The 18,490-nt window shown below is 45.4% G+C and overlaps 1 protein-coding gene across 13 annotated transcripts in view; it reads right to left on the bottom strand.

The window, feature by feature from the left end:
- phf21ab (PHD finger protein 21Ab) overlaps positions 1–3,314 on the bottom strand; it is a 35,586-nt gene extending 32,272 nt beyond the window's left edge. For 7 of the 13 annotated variants that reach the window (XM_030426487.1, XM_030426482.1, XM_030426491.1 and 4 more), the window contains exon 1: positions 3,065–3,124. The gene's annotated coding sequence lies outside the window, so the exon portion shown is untranslated. Of the gene's footprint in view, positions 1–1,989; positions 2,675–3,064 lie in introns of those variants that run through there. The other 6 variants (XM_030426489.1, XM_030426481.1, XM_030426479.1 and 3 more) reach the window with 5 other exon arrangements.
- Positions 3,315–18,490: the final 15,176 nt, after the last annotated feature.

Genomic DNA, 18,490 nt, shown 5'->3' with positions numbered 1-18,490 from the left:
ACACTGAGTCTACTCTGACTGCACAGAGTGATGCGTCTTGTACCTCATAAACCATCTTTGATGACAGCAGCTGGCAGCAGACACTTTTATTTTGGTCGCCATGAAAAATCATGTAAATGTGATTTTTTGAAAATGTAAACTAGGAAAGTGAAGACTTCAGTTTTCATCCGGCAGGTCGTACAGTAACTCAGGTACTGAAGTCATAATTCTCAACAGTAGCACTTTAACTGAGCAGTCCCACTTTGTGAATCTTCATTATTTTACTTCATTTTAATATAAAAATAAAAGATAAAATATAATATAAATATCACTATTTTTGTCTTTTTTGAAGTATAATTTGTTCCTCAAATTTAATCACTACCAAAAACTGAATCTGCCAAAAACTTCATGTCATCGTCAAATGTTAAACACGAGGGTCACATGTGCAGCTTACTGCGCCCGTATTTACTTTAGTTGTTGGACGGCGCCATCTAGTGGTGGCAGTAGGTATTACAGCAGGACAGGAGGAAGTGAGGACGAGAAGTAAAAAGGTCATAACAGGAGGATGGTTGGATACAACAAGCATGGGCCTGAAGTTCATTACTTATTTTAACCAAAACCACAATATTTTCCTGAACCAACCAAACAGAAGCTCTGGTTCTGGTTCTGGTTCTGGTTCGTCTGTCGCTGGTTTGTCATGTTGTGTTGGAGATGCTAACAGTTAGCTTCCTGGTCGTTTAGTTCTGAGGACGTGTCGGCTTTAAACCACCTCATTACTCCAGGTCTCCTTCCTAATCTGAACCTCTGGTTAAATAAAATGTTTTATATTTAAATGTACTTTTAGTTCTTCTGTTTTAACAGCAGTCATTAGTCGGTGCTTCAGGGTTTCATACTGGAAGTCTGTTTTCCATTCTCCTCTCCTTCAGCTGAACTTTAACTCTTCAGTTCAGCTTTTATAAAACAAAGTTATAATGTGTTACACACTAACTTATATACAAGTATGTTCAGCTTACAGCAATATAGTAAAAGTACAGAAGTTTAATTTGCTTCATGCAGTTAAAGTAAAAGTAACTAAAGTGCATCAAGTAAGTATTATCTATTTAATGTAGTTACAGTATTAGTATGTCAGATAAAACCTCTGGTTCTATAGAACATTATTGATTATTGATACTGATGCATCAGTGTCACAGCAGCACGTTACAGCTGGAGCTGCTGCAGGTGGAGCCTTGCCGGGCCGGGCCGGGCCGGGCCCCTCCACAGGGTCACCAGGTACATCTCAGGTGTCTTCACACAGAACACAAGTTCTGATACACAAACCGACTGTGTTTTTCTGGACTTTTCTCTCATTTGTGTGTTTCTGGTACAGAACTGGACACTTTCACCTCTTTCAGCTTTAAACAATCATTTTAAAATGATTTATGACTGCACAGACGGCCTGAGGCTAGCTGTTAGCATTCAGCCTCTGACTCTTCACATGTCAACAAACACTGATCTCTATCTGAGAAAAAGAGTTTAAAGGAGCAGTCTGTAGTTTTGTTACAGAAATGTTAATGAGAAGAATAAAGATTTCCATTGGCTGATGTTAAATAAACAAACTCTCTTTGTGTCCATCACTTAATAAACTGCATATAAAAACTGACCTTAAACACAATGTAAACTGTTTTACTCTGGCGGACCCCGCCACCCTTCTACCTGCACACAGTGTTTGACCTGCTTCTCCTCTGAGAGCAGCTGTTTATTAAACATATCTGTGAGTTTGTATAATGACCTCATTAATACTGTAAATACAGAACCACACAGAGCTCCTTTCATCTGTTTATATATTTTGAAAGTTTGTTTTTAGTGTAAATTTTTATCTGAAAATGTTCAGTAATGTTCTACAGAATCAGAGATGTGCTGCATGACTGTGCTGTGCTGTGAGACTCACAGAACCAGAACCAGTGAAGAGTCCAGTCTGTTACTGAGATGTTCTGGAAGCAGCAGAACACTGAAATGTTAAAGTACAAGTACCTCAAAGTTCTACTTCAGTGCAGTACTCGGGTAGAAGTACTTCCTGACCAGAGAACCCAAATCAAACTGCAGCCATGTGTAAACACCGACAGGTCCAGTCCGGTCCAGTCGGGTTCTCTCACGAGCCTGACCTCCAGGACTGACTCCGTGTGTTCTGGTGGGCTGTCAGAACCAGCCCGTCCGGCCTCGGCCCGGCTCCGTGAGCCCGCCGCCGGTTAATTGTAGTAATTGGTCCCTGGGTGGGACACGAAGTTGTCTGGATAAACTTCCATCAGCATCACATGCCGCCACAGGCCCGAACACAACCGAGAGAAAATGGAGGTTCGGAGCTGCGAGGCTGAAATGTTCTGCTGCGGGACTTCACCCACTGAAAAGTGTATTTTTGTTTCGGTGGTGAAATTAATGTTTTATAACCGTCTTATTAACCGCTATGGCCGCCTGGATGCTCAGTCTCTCCTCATAAACCCACCGGAGCTGCTCGGTTCGTCCCTCCGCTCGGTCCACTATCAGTCCGAGCGGATCGGCGGCTCACAACTGTTCCACTGTCGGTGAAAAGCATCCAAACCGACCCTCACACGTCCGACATTGCTCCGCGAGAGGCTGTGAAATGTAGCCGAGAACAAGTGGATAACGTTAGCTGTAGCCGCTAATGCTAACCCTGCTGCTAGCTGCCGAGGCTAACGCGAGCAGCACGCTGATAACTTACATCAAAGATAAATAATCAGGTCGTTAGCGGCGCCGCGAGACACAAACACCGCGGACACACCGAGCCCGGCTCCCGAACCGTCCCGCAGGACGCCATCTTTCAGCATTCTGACACCGAGCAGGCGGTGGTGGGTCTAAGTTATCTCGGCCCCTTGTCCTCCAGAATATCAACTCCTAGAATAAGAAACACACCAGCTAAACACACAGAAACCCAGAGCAACACGGAACCAGCCCGGCAGCGGCGGCGGCTCGCACACCTGCCCGCACACAGGCACCGACACACGGATACAGCCGGAGAGCTGAACACAGGTGAAGTTTGACAACAGAGAAAATTAAAGTTATGAAATTAAAAAGCCCAATGTGCACTTACTCAGCAGCAGTCCTCCTCTAGATTAATTAAATATATATCTATAAGAAGCCGATCCACGATGGAATAACAGCATAGAACCGGTCCGGCGGACTCCTTCCCGCAGAGCTTTATTTTGTTGCTCTATTTTATATTTAGTTTTAGTAAATTTGTGTAAAAACAGAGAAACTGAAGCTACAAAACAAGAAGAACTCTTCTTCAATCTCATTCAGCTCAGCCTCAGCACAGCACAGATCCCTGCGCCCCGGAGCTGGAGGAAGGGGGACGAAAACTACTTACACGTCCCGCTAATGCTCGTTTATCCGCGACAAAGCGATCGATGTTTGTACGTGTTGTTGTTAAAGTTCGTTAAATCGAACCGATCAGCGACGCGACGTGCGCAGAAAATGTGTTCGGAAAGCGGACTACTTTTTGTGTCGGTACGGCGAATTTATTTCACTTTGCCTAAGGAACGGCGGTGCTGCGGCTCCCATTGCCTAGGGAAAAAACCCGGATGTAAACTCAGTGAAACTCTATGGAGAGAAAGTGGGCACACACACACACACACACACACGCCATGGAACTCAGCAGTGGAGCGGAGCAGTTTGTTGTGTTTCCTTCTCGGTTCTCCTTCACGGTACCGGGACCGGTTCGCCCGCCCGCAGCCGGCCGCTGCTCGGGCTCCATGTTGGGCTGCTCGCTGCTGGAGCTGCCGCACTGTTGCACCTGGAGCAGGAGGAGCAGGAGCAGGAGGAGGACAGGTGGCACGGCCTCAGTGGCTTCAGGGTGTCTCACCTGACAGTGGGGGAATGTAACGGAGTACAAATGTAATCTATTACTGTAACTGGACCATCTTTTAGGAACCAGTTACAACAATGGAAGATGAAGCTCAGTGAACAGCTGCAGTTCTTTGTTTCATCTCCATTTTCACTCATATATAATCATGATCATTATAATAATCATCATAATAACCACAGTTACTATTATTATTATTATTATTATTATTATAAGTAATATTGGTATTATAATAGCAGTAATAATAATAATAATAACTGTTATCATTATTAATATACCAATACTACTACTACTACTACTACTACTACTACTACTACTAATAATAATAATAATAATAATAATAATAATAATAACTGTTATCATTATTAATATACCAATACTACTATTACTACTACTACTAATAATAATAATAATAATAATAATAACTGTTATCATTATTAATATACCAATACTACTACTACTACTACTACTACTACTACTACTAATAATAATAATAATAATAATAATAATAATAAACTTTATTTATATAGCACCTTTAAAAACAGAGTTTACAAAGTTCTTTGACAAACAAGACAAGTTTATTTGTCCAGCAGCGTTCAGACAGGAGGAAACAAAGAGCCTGACAGGAGCAGAAATACATTCAATTACATTAAAAACAACTACAAAGACATTAATAAACAAAACATTAAAACACGTTCAGAAATAGGAAAATAGAAAGTTTAAAAGCGACGAGACTAAAGACAGCAGCAGCTCAGAGTGTCTGTGAACAGAACAGAGCTGAGAGTCGAACAGACCTGCAGCTTTCTGGGAGTTTGTTCCAGATGTGAGCTTCATAAAACTGAACGCTGCTTCTCCATGTTTGGTTCTGACTGCAGGGACCGAGAGCAGACCTGAACCTGACCACCTCAGAGGTTCTGGATGGATCAGAACGTAGCAGCAGATCAGAAATGTGTTTTATAAACCGACAGACAGGAAGCCGGTGTGAAGACCTGAGAACTGTGATGATGGGATCTACTTCTTTGGTTCTTGTTGGACTCGAGCAGAAGCGTTCTGAAACAAACAAAAGCAGGAAGCTGAGGGAGACGATATTACAGAACAAACACCAGGACGCCTCGTCTGACGGGAGGGAAACAGAAAGACCGAACAGGAAACGTTAAAACACAAAAAGTCCACACGAGTACAGAATAATCACTGAAGAGAGGTGACGCAAATATAAAAGATCTCCTTAAAAAGGGCGACTTCATTTACTTGTATCTCAATTCATAGGGTCCTATGTCAGTGAATGTTTTGTTTTGTGGAAAAATGGAAAAATAAAAAGTTAAAAAAAAAAAAAGGGCGACTTCACATAAAAGCAAATCTATAAAAGTAGGGTTTGATAAGTGATTTAACTGACTGTAACTCTTCACTCTGTTCATACGTAGAGTCCAATTCTTAAAAGTGTTTTCATCAAAATTCTTACATATTGCACCTTTAATTGTGGCGAGTAAAGTTTTAGCCTTCAAAATGAGGTGGAGTAGAAGTATAAGGTAGCAGAAAATGGAGATACTCAAGTAAAGTACCTCAAAACGTGAGTAAAAGTACTCAGTGACACGACCGGATCTTTGTGCTCACACCTGCCTCAGTGTGCCGGACACTCAGCTGACAGATGAAAACACTCTTTGAGGTGAGTTGTGGGCAGAAACACGACATAAAGTAAATCTGAAAGATAAAAGAAGTGTTGCTGTCTGCATGTGATGCTGCTGCAGCCGTCAGTGTGCAAACTGCTGGAGGAGTCAGTGAATTAGAGGGAAGTTCATGTGATAACATGTAAAAACACACATTTACACACAAGATGTAACATGAAGTCACATGTTCTGAGCTCCAGACACTTCTCCTGGAAAACATCAAACTTTATTAAAGAATGTGGATGTTAGAAGATTTAGAGAAGTTTTCTTCCCGTCATGGTGTTTTGCAGCGGGTCACTTTGTAGCATCACCTTTACATTGTTGAACTCCAAACATCTGGAAACATCTGGAGCTGCAGACGGAGTCGGTACATGTACAGAAGTATTCGAGGCGTCACAGTTCATACAGAGGACACATCTGCGACCAAGCTTTGACTTCCTGACTGAAGTCTTGAGATCGTTTACATCCTCGTTACCTTCCTCCTCATGATGCCATGAGGTGCTGCCAGTGCTTCATGAATGGATGGCGGCCGTCAGCTTGGAGGTTCCCTCCTTTTCCTCCATCATCATTTTGCTTCCTGTGACCAGAGTAAGGGGTTTGCTGTGGTTTGGTGGTTTTGGTGCAGTGGCTTCTTCCTCACTGAGCAGATTTTCAGGTTACGTCAAAACATTTGTACCTTGTTCCTCCATCAGGTTCAGGGTTCTTTGCTGTTCTCATGGGATTGATTTGCAGTTTTCACACTGATGTGTCTCCTCCTGAGCGGTTTGACGGCGTCGTTTCTTCAAATACGTGCTGAACACATTGTTAGTCCAGATGAACGAGGAACCTTCATGTATGGACCAGACAGGTGGACGTCCACACAGGTGTTTCACACTGTTTGGTTTATTTCCTTTGATTTTATGATGATGTGAAACAAAGAAGCACCGAGTTTGAGAGTAGACCATAAAGGAACAGTTCACCTCCTGAGGATATAAAGTCCTCCTCTCCTCCTCCTGATGATATAAAGTCATCCTCTCCTCCTGATGATATAAAGTCCTCCTCTCCTCCTCCTGATGATATAAAGTCCTCCTCTCCTCCTCCTGATGATATAAAGTCCTCCTCTCCTCCTCCTGATGATGTAAAGTCCTCCTCTCCTCCTCCTGACGATATAAAGTCCTCCTCTCCTCCTCCTGATGATATAAAGTCCTCCTCTCCTCCTCCTGATGATATAAAGTCCTCCTCTCCTCCTCCTGATGATATAAAGTCCTCCTCTCCTCCTCCTGATGATATAAAGTCCTCCTCTCCTCCTCCTGATGATATAAAGTCCTCCTCTCCTCCTCCCGAGGATATAAAGTCCTCCTCTCCTCCTCCTGATGATATAAAGTCCTCCTCTCCTCCTCCTGATGATATAAAGTCCTCCTCTCCTCCTCCCGAGGATATAAAGTCCTCCTCTCCTCCTTCTGATGATATAAAGTCCTCCTCTCCTCCTCCTGACGATATAAAGTCCTCCTCTCCTCCTCCTGATGATATAAAGTCCTCCTCTCCTCCTCCTGACGATATAAAGTCCTCCTCTCCTCCTCCCGAGGATATAAAGTCCTCCTCTCCTCCTGATGATATAAAGTCCTCCTCTCCTCCTGATGATATAAAGTCCTCCTCTCCTCCTCCCGATGATATAAAGTCCTCCTCTCCTCCTCCCGATGATATAAAGTCCTCCTCTCCTCCTCCTGATGATATAAAGTCCTCCTCTCCTCCTCCTGATGATATAAAGTCCTCCTCTCCTCCTCCTGATGATATAAAGTCCTCCTCTCCTCCTGATGATATAAAGTCCTCCTCTCCTCCTCCTGATGATATAAAGTCCTCCTCTCCTCCTCCTGACGATATAAAGTCCTCCTCTCCTCCTCCTGAGGATGTAAAGTCCTCCTCTCCTCCTCCTGATGATATAAAGTCCTCCTCTCCTCCTCCTGAGGATGTAAAGTCCTCCTCTCCTCCTCCTGATGATATAAAGTCCTCCTCTCCTCCTCCTGATGATATAAAGTCCTCCTCTCCTCCTCCTGATGATATAAAGTCCTCCTCTCCTCCTCCTGATGATATAAAGTCCTCCTCTCCTCCTCCTGAGGATGTAAAGTCCTCCTCTCCTCCTCCTGACGATATAAAGTCCTCCTCTCCTCCTCCTGAGGATGTAAAGTCCTCCTCTCCTCCTCCTGATGATATAAAGTCCTCCTCTCCTCCTCCTGATGATATAAAGTCCTCCTCTCCTCCTCCTGATGATATAAAGTCCTCCTGCTCCTCCTCCTGATGATATAAAGTCCTCCTCTCCTCCTGATGATTTAAAGTCCTCCTCTCCTCCTCCTGATGATATAAAGTCCTCCTCTCCTCCTCCTGATGATATAAAGTCCTCCTGCTCCTCCTCCTGATGATATAAAGTCCTCCTCTCCTCCTCCTGATGATATAAAGTCCTCCTCTCCTCCTCCTGATGATATAAAGTCCTCCTCTCCTCCTCCTGATGATATAAAGTCCTCCTCTCCTCCTCCTGATGATATAAAGTCCTCCTCTCCTCCTCCTGATGATATAAAGTCCTCCTCTCCTCCTCCTGATGATATAAAGTCCTCCTCTCCTCCTCCTGATGATATAAAGTCCTCCTCTCCTCCTCCTGATGATATAAAGTCCTCCTCTCCTCCTCCTGAGGATTTAAAGTCCTCCTCTCCTCCTCCTGAGGATATAAAGTCCTCCTCTCCTCCTCCTGATGATTTAAAGTCCTCCTCTCCTCCTCCTGATGATATAAAGTCCTCCTCTCCTCCTCCTGATGATATAAAGTCCTCCTCTCCTCCTCCTGATGATATAAAGTCCTCCTCTCCTCCTCCTGATGATATAAAGTCCTCCTCTCCTCCTCCTGATGATATAAAGTCCTCCTCTCCTCCTCCTGATGATATAAAGTCATCCTCTCCTCCTCCTGATGATATAAAGTCCTCCTCTCCTCCTCCTGAGGATATAAAGTCCTCCTCTCCTCCTGATGATATAAAGTCCTCCTCTCCTCCTCCTGATGATATAAAGTCCTCCTCTCCTCCTCCTGATGATATAAAGTCCTCCTCTCCTCCTGATGATATAAAGTCCTCCTCTCCTCCTCCTGATGATATAAAGTCCTCCTCTCCTCCTCCTGATGATATAAAGTCCTCCTCTCCTCCTCCTGATGATATAAAGTCCTCCTCTCCTCCTCCTGATGATATAAAGTCCTCTCCTCCTCCTGATGATATAAAGTCCTCCTCTCCTCCTCCTGATGATATAAAGTCCTCCTCTCCTCCTCCTGAGGATATAAAGTCCTCCTCTCCTCCTCCTGATGATTTAAAGTCCTCCTCTCCTCCTCCTGATGATTTAAAGTCCTCCTCTCCTCCTCCTGATGATATAAAGTCCTCCTCTCCTCCTCCTGATGATATAAAGTCCTCCTCTCCTCCTCCTGATGATATAAAGTCCTCCTCTCCTCCTGATGACATAAAGTCCTCCTCTCCTCCTCCTGATGATATAAAGTCCTCCTCTCCTCCTCCTGATGATATAAAGTCCTCCTCTCCTCCTGATGACATAAAGTCCTCCTCTCCTCCTCCTGATGATATAAAGTCCTCCTCTCCTCCTCCTGATGATATAAAGTCCTCCTCTCCTCCTCCTGATGATATAAAGTCCTCCTCTCCTCCTCCTGATGATATAAAGTCCTCCTCTCCTCCTCCTGATGATTTAAAGTCCTCCTCTCCTCCTCCTGATGATATAAAGTCCTCCTCTCCTCCTCCTGATGATATAAAGTCCTCCTCTCCTCCTCCTGATGATATAAAGTCCTCCTCTCCTCCTCCTGATGATATAAAGTCCTCCTCTCCTCCTCCTGATGATATAAAGTCCTCCTCTCCTCCTCCTGAGGATATAAAGTCCTCCTCTCCTCCTGATGATATAAAGTCCTCCTCTCCTCCTCCTGATGATATAAAGTCCTCCTCTCCTCCTCCTGATGATATAAAGTCCTCCTCTCCTCCTCCTGATGATATAAAGTCCTCCTCTCCTCCTGATGATATAAAGTCCTCCTCTCCTCCTGAGGATATAAAGTCCTCCTCTCCTCCTCCTGATGATATAAAGTCCTCCTCTCCTCCTCCTGATGATATAAAGTCCTCCTCTCCTCCTCCTGATGATATAAAGTCCTCCTCTCCTCCTCCTGATGATATAAAGCTCCTCCTCTCCTCCTCCTGATGATATAAAGTCCTCCTCTCCTCCTCCTGATGATATAAAGTCCTCCTCTCCTCCTCCTGATGATATAAAGTCCTCCTCCTCTCCTCCTGATGATATAAAGTCCTCCTCTCCTCCTCCTGATGATATAAAGTCCTCCTCTCCTCCTCCTGATGATATAAAGTCCTCCTCTCCTCCTCCTGATGATATAAAGTCCTCTCCTCCTCCTGATGATATAAAGTCCTCCTCTCCTCCTCCTGATTATATAAGTCCTCCTCTCCTCCTCCTGATGATATAAAGTCCTCCTCTCCTCCTCCTGATGATATAAAGTCCTCCTCTCCTCCTCCTGATGATATAAAGTCCTCCTCTCCTCCTCCTGATGATATAAAGTCCTCCTCTCCTCCTCCTGATGATATAAAGTCCTCCTCTCCTCCTCCTGATGATATAAAGTCCTCCTCTCCTCCTCCTGATGATATAAAGTCCTCCTCTCCTCCTCCTGATGATATAAAGTCCTCCTCTCCTCCTCCTGATGATATAAAGTCCTCCTCTCCTCCTCCTGATGATATAAAGTCCTCCTCTCCTCCTCCTGATGATATAAAGTCCTCCTCTCCTCCTCCTGATGATATAAAGTCCTCCTCTCCTCCTCCTGATGATATAAAGTCCTCCTCTCCTCCTCCTGATGATATAAAGTCCTCCTCTCCTCCTCCTGATGATATAAAGTCCTCCTCTCCTCCTCCTGATGATATAAAGTCCTCCTCTCCTCCTCCTGATGATATAAAGTCCTCCTCTCCTCCTCCTGATGATATAAAGTCCTCCTCTCCTCCTCCTGATGATATAAAGTCCTCCTCTCCTCCTCCTGATGATATAAAGTCCTCCTCTCCTCCTCCTGATGATATAAAGTCCTCCTCTCCTCCTCCTGATGATATAAAGTCCTCCTCTCCTCCTCCTGATGATATAAAGTCCTCCTCTCCTCCTCCTGATTATGTAAAGTCCTCCTCTCCTCCTCCTGATGATATAAAGTCCTCCTCTCCTCCTCCTGATGATATAAAGTCCTCCTCTCCTCCTCCTGATGATATAAAGTCCTCCTCTCCTCCTGATGATATAAAGTCCTCCTCTCCTCCTCCTGATGATATAAAGTCCTCCTCTCCTCCTCCTGATGATATAAAGTCCTCCTCTCCTCCTCCTGATGATATAAAGTCCTCCTCTCCTCCTCCTGATGATATAAAGTCCTCCTCTCCTCCTCCTGATGATATAAAGTCCTCCTCTCCTCCTCCTGATGATATAAAGTCCTCCTCTCCTCCTCCTGATGATATAAAGTCCTCCTCTCCTCCTGATGATATAAAGTCCTCCTCTCCTCCTCCTGATGATATAAAGTCCTCCTCTCCTCCTCCTGATGATATAAAGTCCTCCTCTCCTCCTCCTGATGATATAAAGTCCTCCTCTCCTCCTCCTGATGATATAAAGTCCTCCTCTCCTCCTGATGATATAAAGTCCTCCTCTCCTCCCTGATGATATAAAGTCCTCCTCTCCTCCTGAGGATATAAAGTCCTCCTCTCCTCCTCCTGATGATATAAAGTCCTCCTCTCCTCCTCCTGATGATATAAAATCCTCCTCTCCTCCTGATGATATAAAGTCCTCCTCTCCTCCTGATGATATAAAGTCCTCCTCTCCTCCTCCTGATGATATAAAGTCCTCCTCTCCTCCTCCTGATGATATAAAGTCCTCCTCTCCTCCTCCTGATGATATAAGTCCTCCTCTCCTCCTGATGATATAAAGTCCTCCTCTCCTCCTCCTGATGATATAAAGTCCTCCTCTCCTCCTGATGATATAAAGTCCTCCTCTCCTCCTCCTGATGATATAAAGTCCTCCTCTCCTCCTCCTGAGGATATAAAGTCCTCCTCTCCTCCTCCTGATGATATAAAGTCCTCCTCTCCTCCTCCTGAGGATATAAAGTCCTCCTCTCCTCCTGATGATATAAAGTCCTCCTCTCCTCCTCCTGAGGATATAAAGTCAGGTGAAGTGTCGGGGTCACAGTAATACAGAACTGCAGCATTCTGCTGGAGACTTGATTTAAAACAGGTTGTTTAAAGGATCAATTTATTGTATTTTATATGTAAACTTGTGATCTTGTGAATTAAAATCTGTCTGTAAACAATTGTTGGAAAGATGACTGCTGTCATGCACAGAGCAGAACTCCAGACGGACCGGACAAACTTTAGTTTAACAAGAACTCTGTACCTATGACGTCAGTGTTTGAGCTCAAAGGGAAATATGATGCTTGTTACTCACATTTATGGGCAGCAGTAGTTACTGTGCAGATTCAGATTATCAATTCAAAGTACGAATCACTAAAACAATAAGATGTTTGTTTTTAATCATAGATTTAACTACACAGAAGACTGAAGTCATTTAAATCAGCTCCACTCCGTCACATTAAAGGGATGAATGTACTTGCAGGACTTTAACATTAACATTTGTAATAGAGTATTTCTACTCAGACTACTTCGTCTGAAGTGAAGATCTGATTCTTCCAGCAGGCTGACACAGTGTTATAGTCAAAGTAAAGAGGTGGTGTTGAAATATTACTTAGGTAAAAGTGAAAGTCACCTGTATGAAGAGTACTCGAGTAAAAGTCTGAAAGTATCTGATATCCAATATATTTAAAGGTGCAGTATGTAAGAATTGGCCTCTTGTTGAATTCATACTCACAACAAATAGTGGGCAACATTTCACCAGCGTAACAGCTGAATACTGCCAACTGAAGCTGCTGCTAGCTAGTTAGCTCAGTTAGCTGTGCAGTTAGTGGCGGTTAGTGTTGGTGTTTACACTGCTAGCACAGGAGACCTGGACCTGGACGGGCCGGGCTAACACAGTACACACATGACAGAACATCAGAACTGATGTTCCTCCACAAGCTGGTGTCTATTCTGTTTCTAACCTTTTTAATTATATTGTTTATTTTTTACTGTTGTTATTGTTTTTTATAACTGTACTCTCCTTAGGCTGCTGTGGCTGTTCTGATTCTGATTCTGTTGACCATTTTAGTGAAGTCCTGAATGTTTCCAACCACAGTTCTTACATATAACACCTTTAAGTATCAAAAGTACAATAAAAAGTAAAGTATACATACATACGTGTGTTTACTGTTGTTTATCTGTCTGTCTGATGAGCGTCAGCAGCTGTTCACACGTGTTCAGCTCCTCCGTTCTGCTGCTGTTGAAGCACAGCCACCAGCGTCTCATCCACCTGTGCTGTATGGTGGTGCAGACAGTTTCTCCCGTGGTGACCTGCTGGTCCTGAGCTGGATGTGGACCGGAGCCTCGTGGTGACACCTGGCTCAGGTGCTCCTGCCTGATGCTCCTGCACACTCCCTCCTCCCTCGTGCATCTCTGTAGAGAGGTGAGATAACGTGTTCATCAGAGGTTCAGAGCTCACTGATCACATGTGGAGCATCATGCAGTGTTTACTGATCAGAATCCAGTTTGGACACAATGACTGAAAGTGACCACCAGAGGGAGACGGAGCGCCGAGGAGCACAAACACAAGCAGTCTGCCGCTTCATGTGTTTCCTAACCTCAGGGAATAATACATGGACACACACTTGTGCTTAATGTGAAGATGAAGACAAGAGTGATTATAAATTATATTCACATGTATGATTTATGTAGAGTGTCATGCTGAGTCATTACCAACTTACTGATACTTAATTATCTCATGATTATCACGACTCAGCATGTTGTGTCCTCTGAAGCTACACAAGTGACAAACAGCTGATGAAGTTTAACTGTAATGTATAAAAATAGTTTTAAAAAAAATATATAAAACATGAATATTTGTTGAAGCGACAGGAAGTAAGATATTAATGTTGTGCTTTTATTCTGCACTCTTCTAAATGTATGTCTGGACCTGATGAACTAGTTTCTGTTCTGGTTGAATCCAGGGGGCCCGACACATGGAGCTGGATGGTGGGCTGGACTTTGTGTGTGACATTGGAGCTGATCTCAGAGCAGTTCTCACTGCAGTCATTGGTCTGAATTACATTACTGAATTAGCAGAAGAACTACGAGCAGAACAGCAACACATAGTGACGTGTTCAGGCTCCTGCCTCACACCTGAGAGCAGCCCTGACTGCAGACCCGCAGACCTCAATGTGGGCGGAGTTAAATGTTTAACCCCGCCCACGCCGAGCTCACCTGATCTGAAGCAGAGACACCAACACCTGGCTGTGACGTGCTGCCGGCTACACCTGGTAAAATGGACTCACTCGGCTCACGATCTCAAACTAGCGAGCTGACAACTTAGCTAACAGCCAAACATCAACTTCTCCAGCCGGCTAATGTTCGTCAGTCCTCAGCAGCAACGAGCTGAACAACAAGTAGAGCGTTTGTGTGCAGCCATTTATTGAGCTCAGCCGTAGTTCTATCAGAACTTTACTATCAGAACGTTACTATCAGAACGTTACTGTCAGAACGATACTATCAGATCTTTACTATCAGAACTTTACTATCAGAACATTTCTGTCAGAACATCACCATGGCAACCTCAATGCGAGAGGACGCTGGCGTGAATATCGCTGCTTCTTGATATGTGACAAAACTGCTTTTTTCTGTTGAAAGAAGAAAGCCAGGTTGTCTTTACAATCTCTGAGGCTGTGTTACTACCTTTGAAGGCTGCACACCTGAAGAATTGGCTCCATGGACTCACCTTTCTCCGCTGATCAGCTGTTAGCCTCGCCGATCAGTTGTTAGCATAGCAACACTAGCTTATAGCATAAGCTGACGTGCTCAATACTCTGTGGACTGGGCCTCGGTGTTGTTCACCGCCTGGCTCCTTTGTCTCCTTTGTCTCCTCCTCTGCTGCTGTGGTCTCTCCCGGCTCGCGGCGATGTTGGATGGTCGCTGCTCCGCCGTTGCTGGCGGGGTCTTCGGATGTTCAGCACAGGAGCTCCTGGACCTCTGCTTTCATTTCACCCCAGGCTCCATCGCTGGGACTGGATCTCTGGGTCTCCTGCGCCGCCTCCACTGTGTGAACGGGGCCTCCAGACGCAAGTTTGCTTTGATGGAAGGTGCTATTCCCTGCGGTGCTGATGGCGGTGTTGATGTGGTGCGGCTGTTCCCTCCATGCTGACTGACAGGCGCTCCATTTATTCTTTGTTTTGTCTGTTCCACTTTGTTAAGTTTCAGAACTTTACTATCAGAACGTTACTGTCAGAACGTTACTATATAACAAAACTGTAATAAAGGTTGTTTATTAAAGAATGTTGGCAGTGAACTGAGGTGTTTGCTGCCCTCCTGTGGTCACAGTCAGGAACTACAACTACACACAGTGTCTCGTCAGACATGATGACATAAACTTGTTTCTGGCAGTAACTTTAAAAAAGACTTAAGTGACTTTGTGAGTCTTAAGTGACCAAAAACAACGATGTGGACTCAGGATCATCAAACCGTGTGGAGGATTAGACCATTTCACCTGAAAGACAATAATTTCCTGTGTCGTGACGACTGATATTAATGTGTTGCCATGGCAACGGCATCCAGTGAAAAGTCACATTCACCATAAAACATAAAACATCGTCAGGTGCTTCTGTGTCCGGATGCTGTCGTCACTCCACCAGTTAATGACAGTACTGTTGTTGATCACACAGCGCCTCATGTTGCACATTAACACTGACTGAGATGATGAACACAGTGAAACAGCCACACACGTATATTGTAGTGTCGCAGCTCCTCCCTGTGACCACAAGATGGCAGCAGACACAACCGTTCATACCTGAGACTTCAATACAAACAACAATAACACTGATATAACTGTCATGTTATCACACAAATAAACACTCAAACAGCCGTTCAACATTTGCAAGCCTGACACTCAGAAAACAAGCTTTTAAAACCAGACGGATGTTTTTCAAAGTGTTTCTGTGTCTAAATGGAACCAGAGCGTGATCACAGCACTGTGATGAGAGAGAAATAGAATAATATGTGACTAAAGAAACATAAAGTTTTGACTTAAATGTGCTTTTGCAGAAACATTGCATTTTGTCCAGGGGAAGTGGACCAATCAGCTTGGGTTGTGTGATCCTACACATCTTTTAACCCAATCAGAGCGCAGTGAATCCATCATCTGGTGGATAATAACTTCCTGGCCTCATCAGAGACGACAGTAATGTCCCTGCGCTCTCCTCAGCTCCGTGTGTTGATCTGTTTCCAGTTCTGGTCCTCTTTGAAAAGCAGCTCTGGCCTTTCCCTGTGAGCAGCTTCTCCTCAGATGTGAGATCAGATCTGACTTTAGAGACATTAAACCAATCAGAGAGGCTTTCATGCTGCTGTGAGTGCAGCGTCTGGCTGTCAGCTGAGTGTGAGTCCTGCAGGTGAACAACACAGCAGGACGTCTTCAAAGGGAAATCAGCAGCAGGTCCTTGATGTTGGAGTCTGTTGACGAGGTTAAACCTGTGAGATGAACCTGTCTGTGTTAAAGGCTGATTGAACATATGATTCAAATAAACGTGTGGATCTTATGTTTGAAGGGAAGTTAATCCTCTCGGAAGGAGCCGGAAACAAAAAGAGTCTCTTTCCAACTGCTTTTCTGACCGTATGGTTAAGAAGAATATGTCACCACAAACTGCTGTGATCAATGATGACAGTTGAAAAGTCGACACTTAATGATTAAAGCCAATGACTGTGAGTTTTACATACAGAACAGATTATTATGAACTGTAACGAGTGGAAGATGTGCTCATTTGATTAACACCGTACAGAACAGGACCATGGTTACATGTTATTATAAAAGTATAAGATATTGTTTTAAGGCTCTCTTTTGTTAAAAAAGCAAAACACACAGTCTCTGATTATGTTTTGTTAATCAATAGTTTATTACATTGGAGGCGTGGGAATTGATTCAGACTGAAAGTCAGTTTGGATCTGCAGTAACTGAGGTTTAGAAGTATGAATGTCAGCGTCATATGCAAATAGTCAAACAGCAGAATTAGAGCAAATGAATGAAAGATTGTTAATAGAAAAGAGCAGTGGGACCAGTGTTGAACCCTGGGGTACACCTCTCTGGTGAACATCAGGCTCCCCCTTTAAAGACGAGTCCAAGACGGATAACATGTTGAACTCCATACCTTCTAAACATGTTAGCATTATCAATGCTAGCATGTTAGCATGCTGGTGTTAGCATGTAGCTCAAAGCACCACTGTGTCTGAGCTCTGATGGAGTAAACTGACACCTTCGGCCTGAACACAGGCCTGAGCAGCACCAGCAGGCAGAACTGTGCGCTGACTCGAACACCAAGCGGTCGACCTGATCGAGATCAGTGATGAGTGAAAACTAGGTAAAAGGAAACACTCAGAGATGTATTTCAACTTATACTATTCCAGTTAAATTCATACTGCAGAGAAAAAAATGACACATATACATTTATTATAAATATCTATGAAATAGTAAAAGTGAAAATGTTCCTATGAGGTGCAAAGTGAAAGGTACAAACACTAAAGTGCACTAGAGATCGGCCCACAGAGCTGCTGGAGTCCTCCACTGCTGCACAGCTTCATGTGGAGTTCAGTCCATGCAGTCAGATATCGGCCTCTGATGACATAATCACAACTCCACTGTTACTGTTTGAAGCCTCAGTGGAAGTGACTCATGACCGCTCGTATGAATCAAAGCAGATTGTTGACGGTTTCATAACGGCCTTTATGTAAGGAAGGCAGCGGTGATGGAGGCAGGCAGCAGTGATGGAGGCAGCGGTGATGGAGGAAGGCAGCGGTGATGGAGGCAGCGGTGATGGAGGCAGCTGTGATGGAGGGAGGCAGCGGTGATGGAGGCAGGCAGCGGTGATGGAGGCAGGCAGCGGTGATGGAGGCAGCGGTGATGGAGGCAGCGGTGATGGAGGCAGCGGTGATGGAGGCAGGCAGCGGTGATGGAGGCAGGCAGCGGTGATGGAGGCAGCGGTGATGGAGGCAGGCAGCGGTGATGGAGGCAGCTGTGATGGAGGCAGCTGTGATGGAGGCAGGCAGCGGTGATGGAGGCAGGCAGCGGTGATGGAGGCAGCGGTGATGGAGGCAGCTGTGATGGAGGCAGGCAGCGGTGATGGAGGCAGGCAGCGGTGATGGAGGCAGCGGTGATGGAGGCAGGCAGCGGTGATGGAGGCAGCGGTGAGGGAGGCAGCGGTGATGGAGGGAGGCAGCGGTGATGGAGGCAGCGGTGATGGAGGCAGGCAGCGGTGATGGAGGCAGGCAGCGGTGATGGAGGGAGGCAGTGGTGATGGAGGCAGCTGTGATGGAGGGAGGCAGCTGTGATGGAGGCAGGCAGCGGTGATGGAGGCAGCTGTGATGGAGGGAGGCAGTGGTGATGGAGGGAGGCAGCGGTGATGGAGGGAGGCAGCTGTGATGGAGGCAGCGGTGATGGAGGCAGGCAGCGGTGATGGAGGCAGCAGTGATGGAGGCAGCAGCGGTGATGGAGGCAGGCAGCGTGAATGGAGGGAGCAGCGGTGATGGAGGGCAGGCAGCTGATGGAATGGCAGCGGTGAATGGAGGCAGCAGGTGGATGGAGGCAGCGGTGATGGAGGGCAGGCAGGTGAGTGATGGAAAAGCAGCGGTGATGGAGGCAGGCAGAGGTGATGGAGGCAGGCAGAGGTGATGGAGGCAGCGGTGATGGAGGCAGGCAGCGGTGATGGAGGCAGCTGGTGATGGAGGGCAGGCAGCTGTGATGGAGGGAGGCAGCGGTGATGGAGGCAGCAGTGATGGAGGCAGGCAGCGGTGATGGAGGGGGCAGCGGTGATGGAGGCAGCGGTGAGGAGGCCAGCAGGCAGCGTGAT

This window comes from Sparus aurata, chromosome 8 (assembly GCF_900880675.1).
Source record: "Sparus aurata chromosome 8, fSpaAur1.1, whole genome shotgun sequence".
In the NCBI taxonomy this organism is placed as follows: Eukaryota; Metazoa; Chordata; class Actinopteri; order Spariformes; family Sparidae; genus Sparus; species Sparus aurata.
Note: the sequence above shows the minus strand (reverse complement) of the source record. Positions and strands in the feature narration are given on the sequence as shown.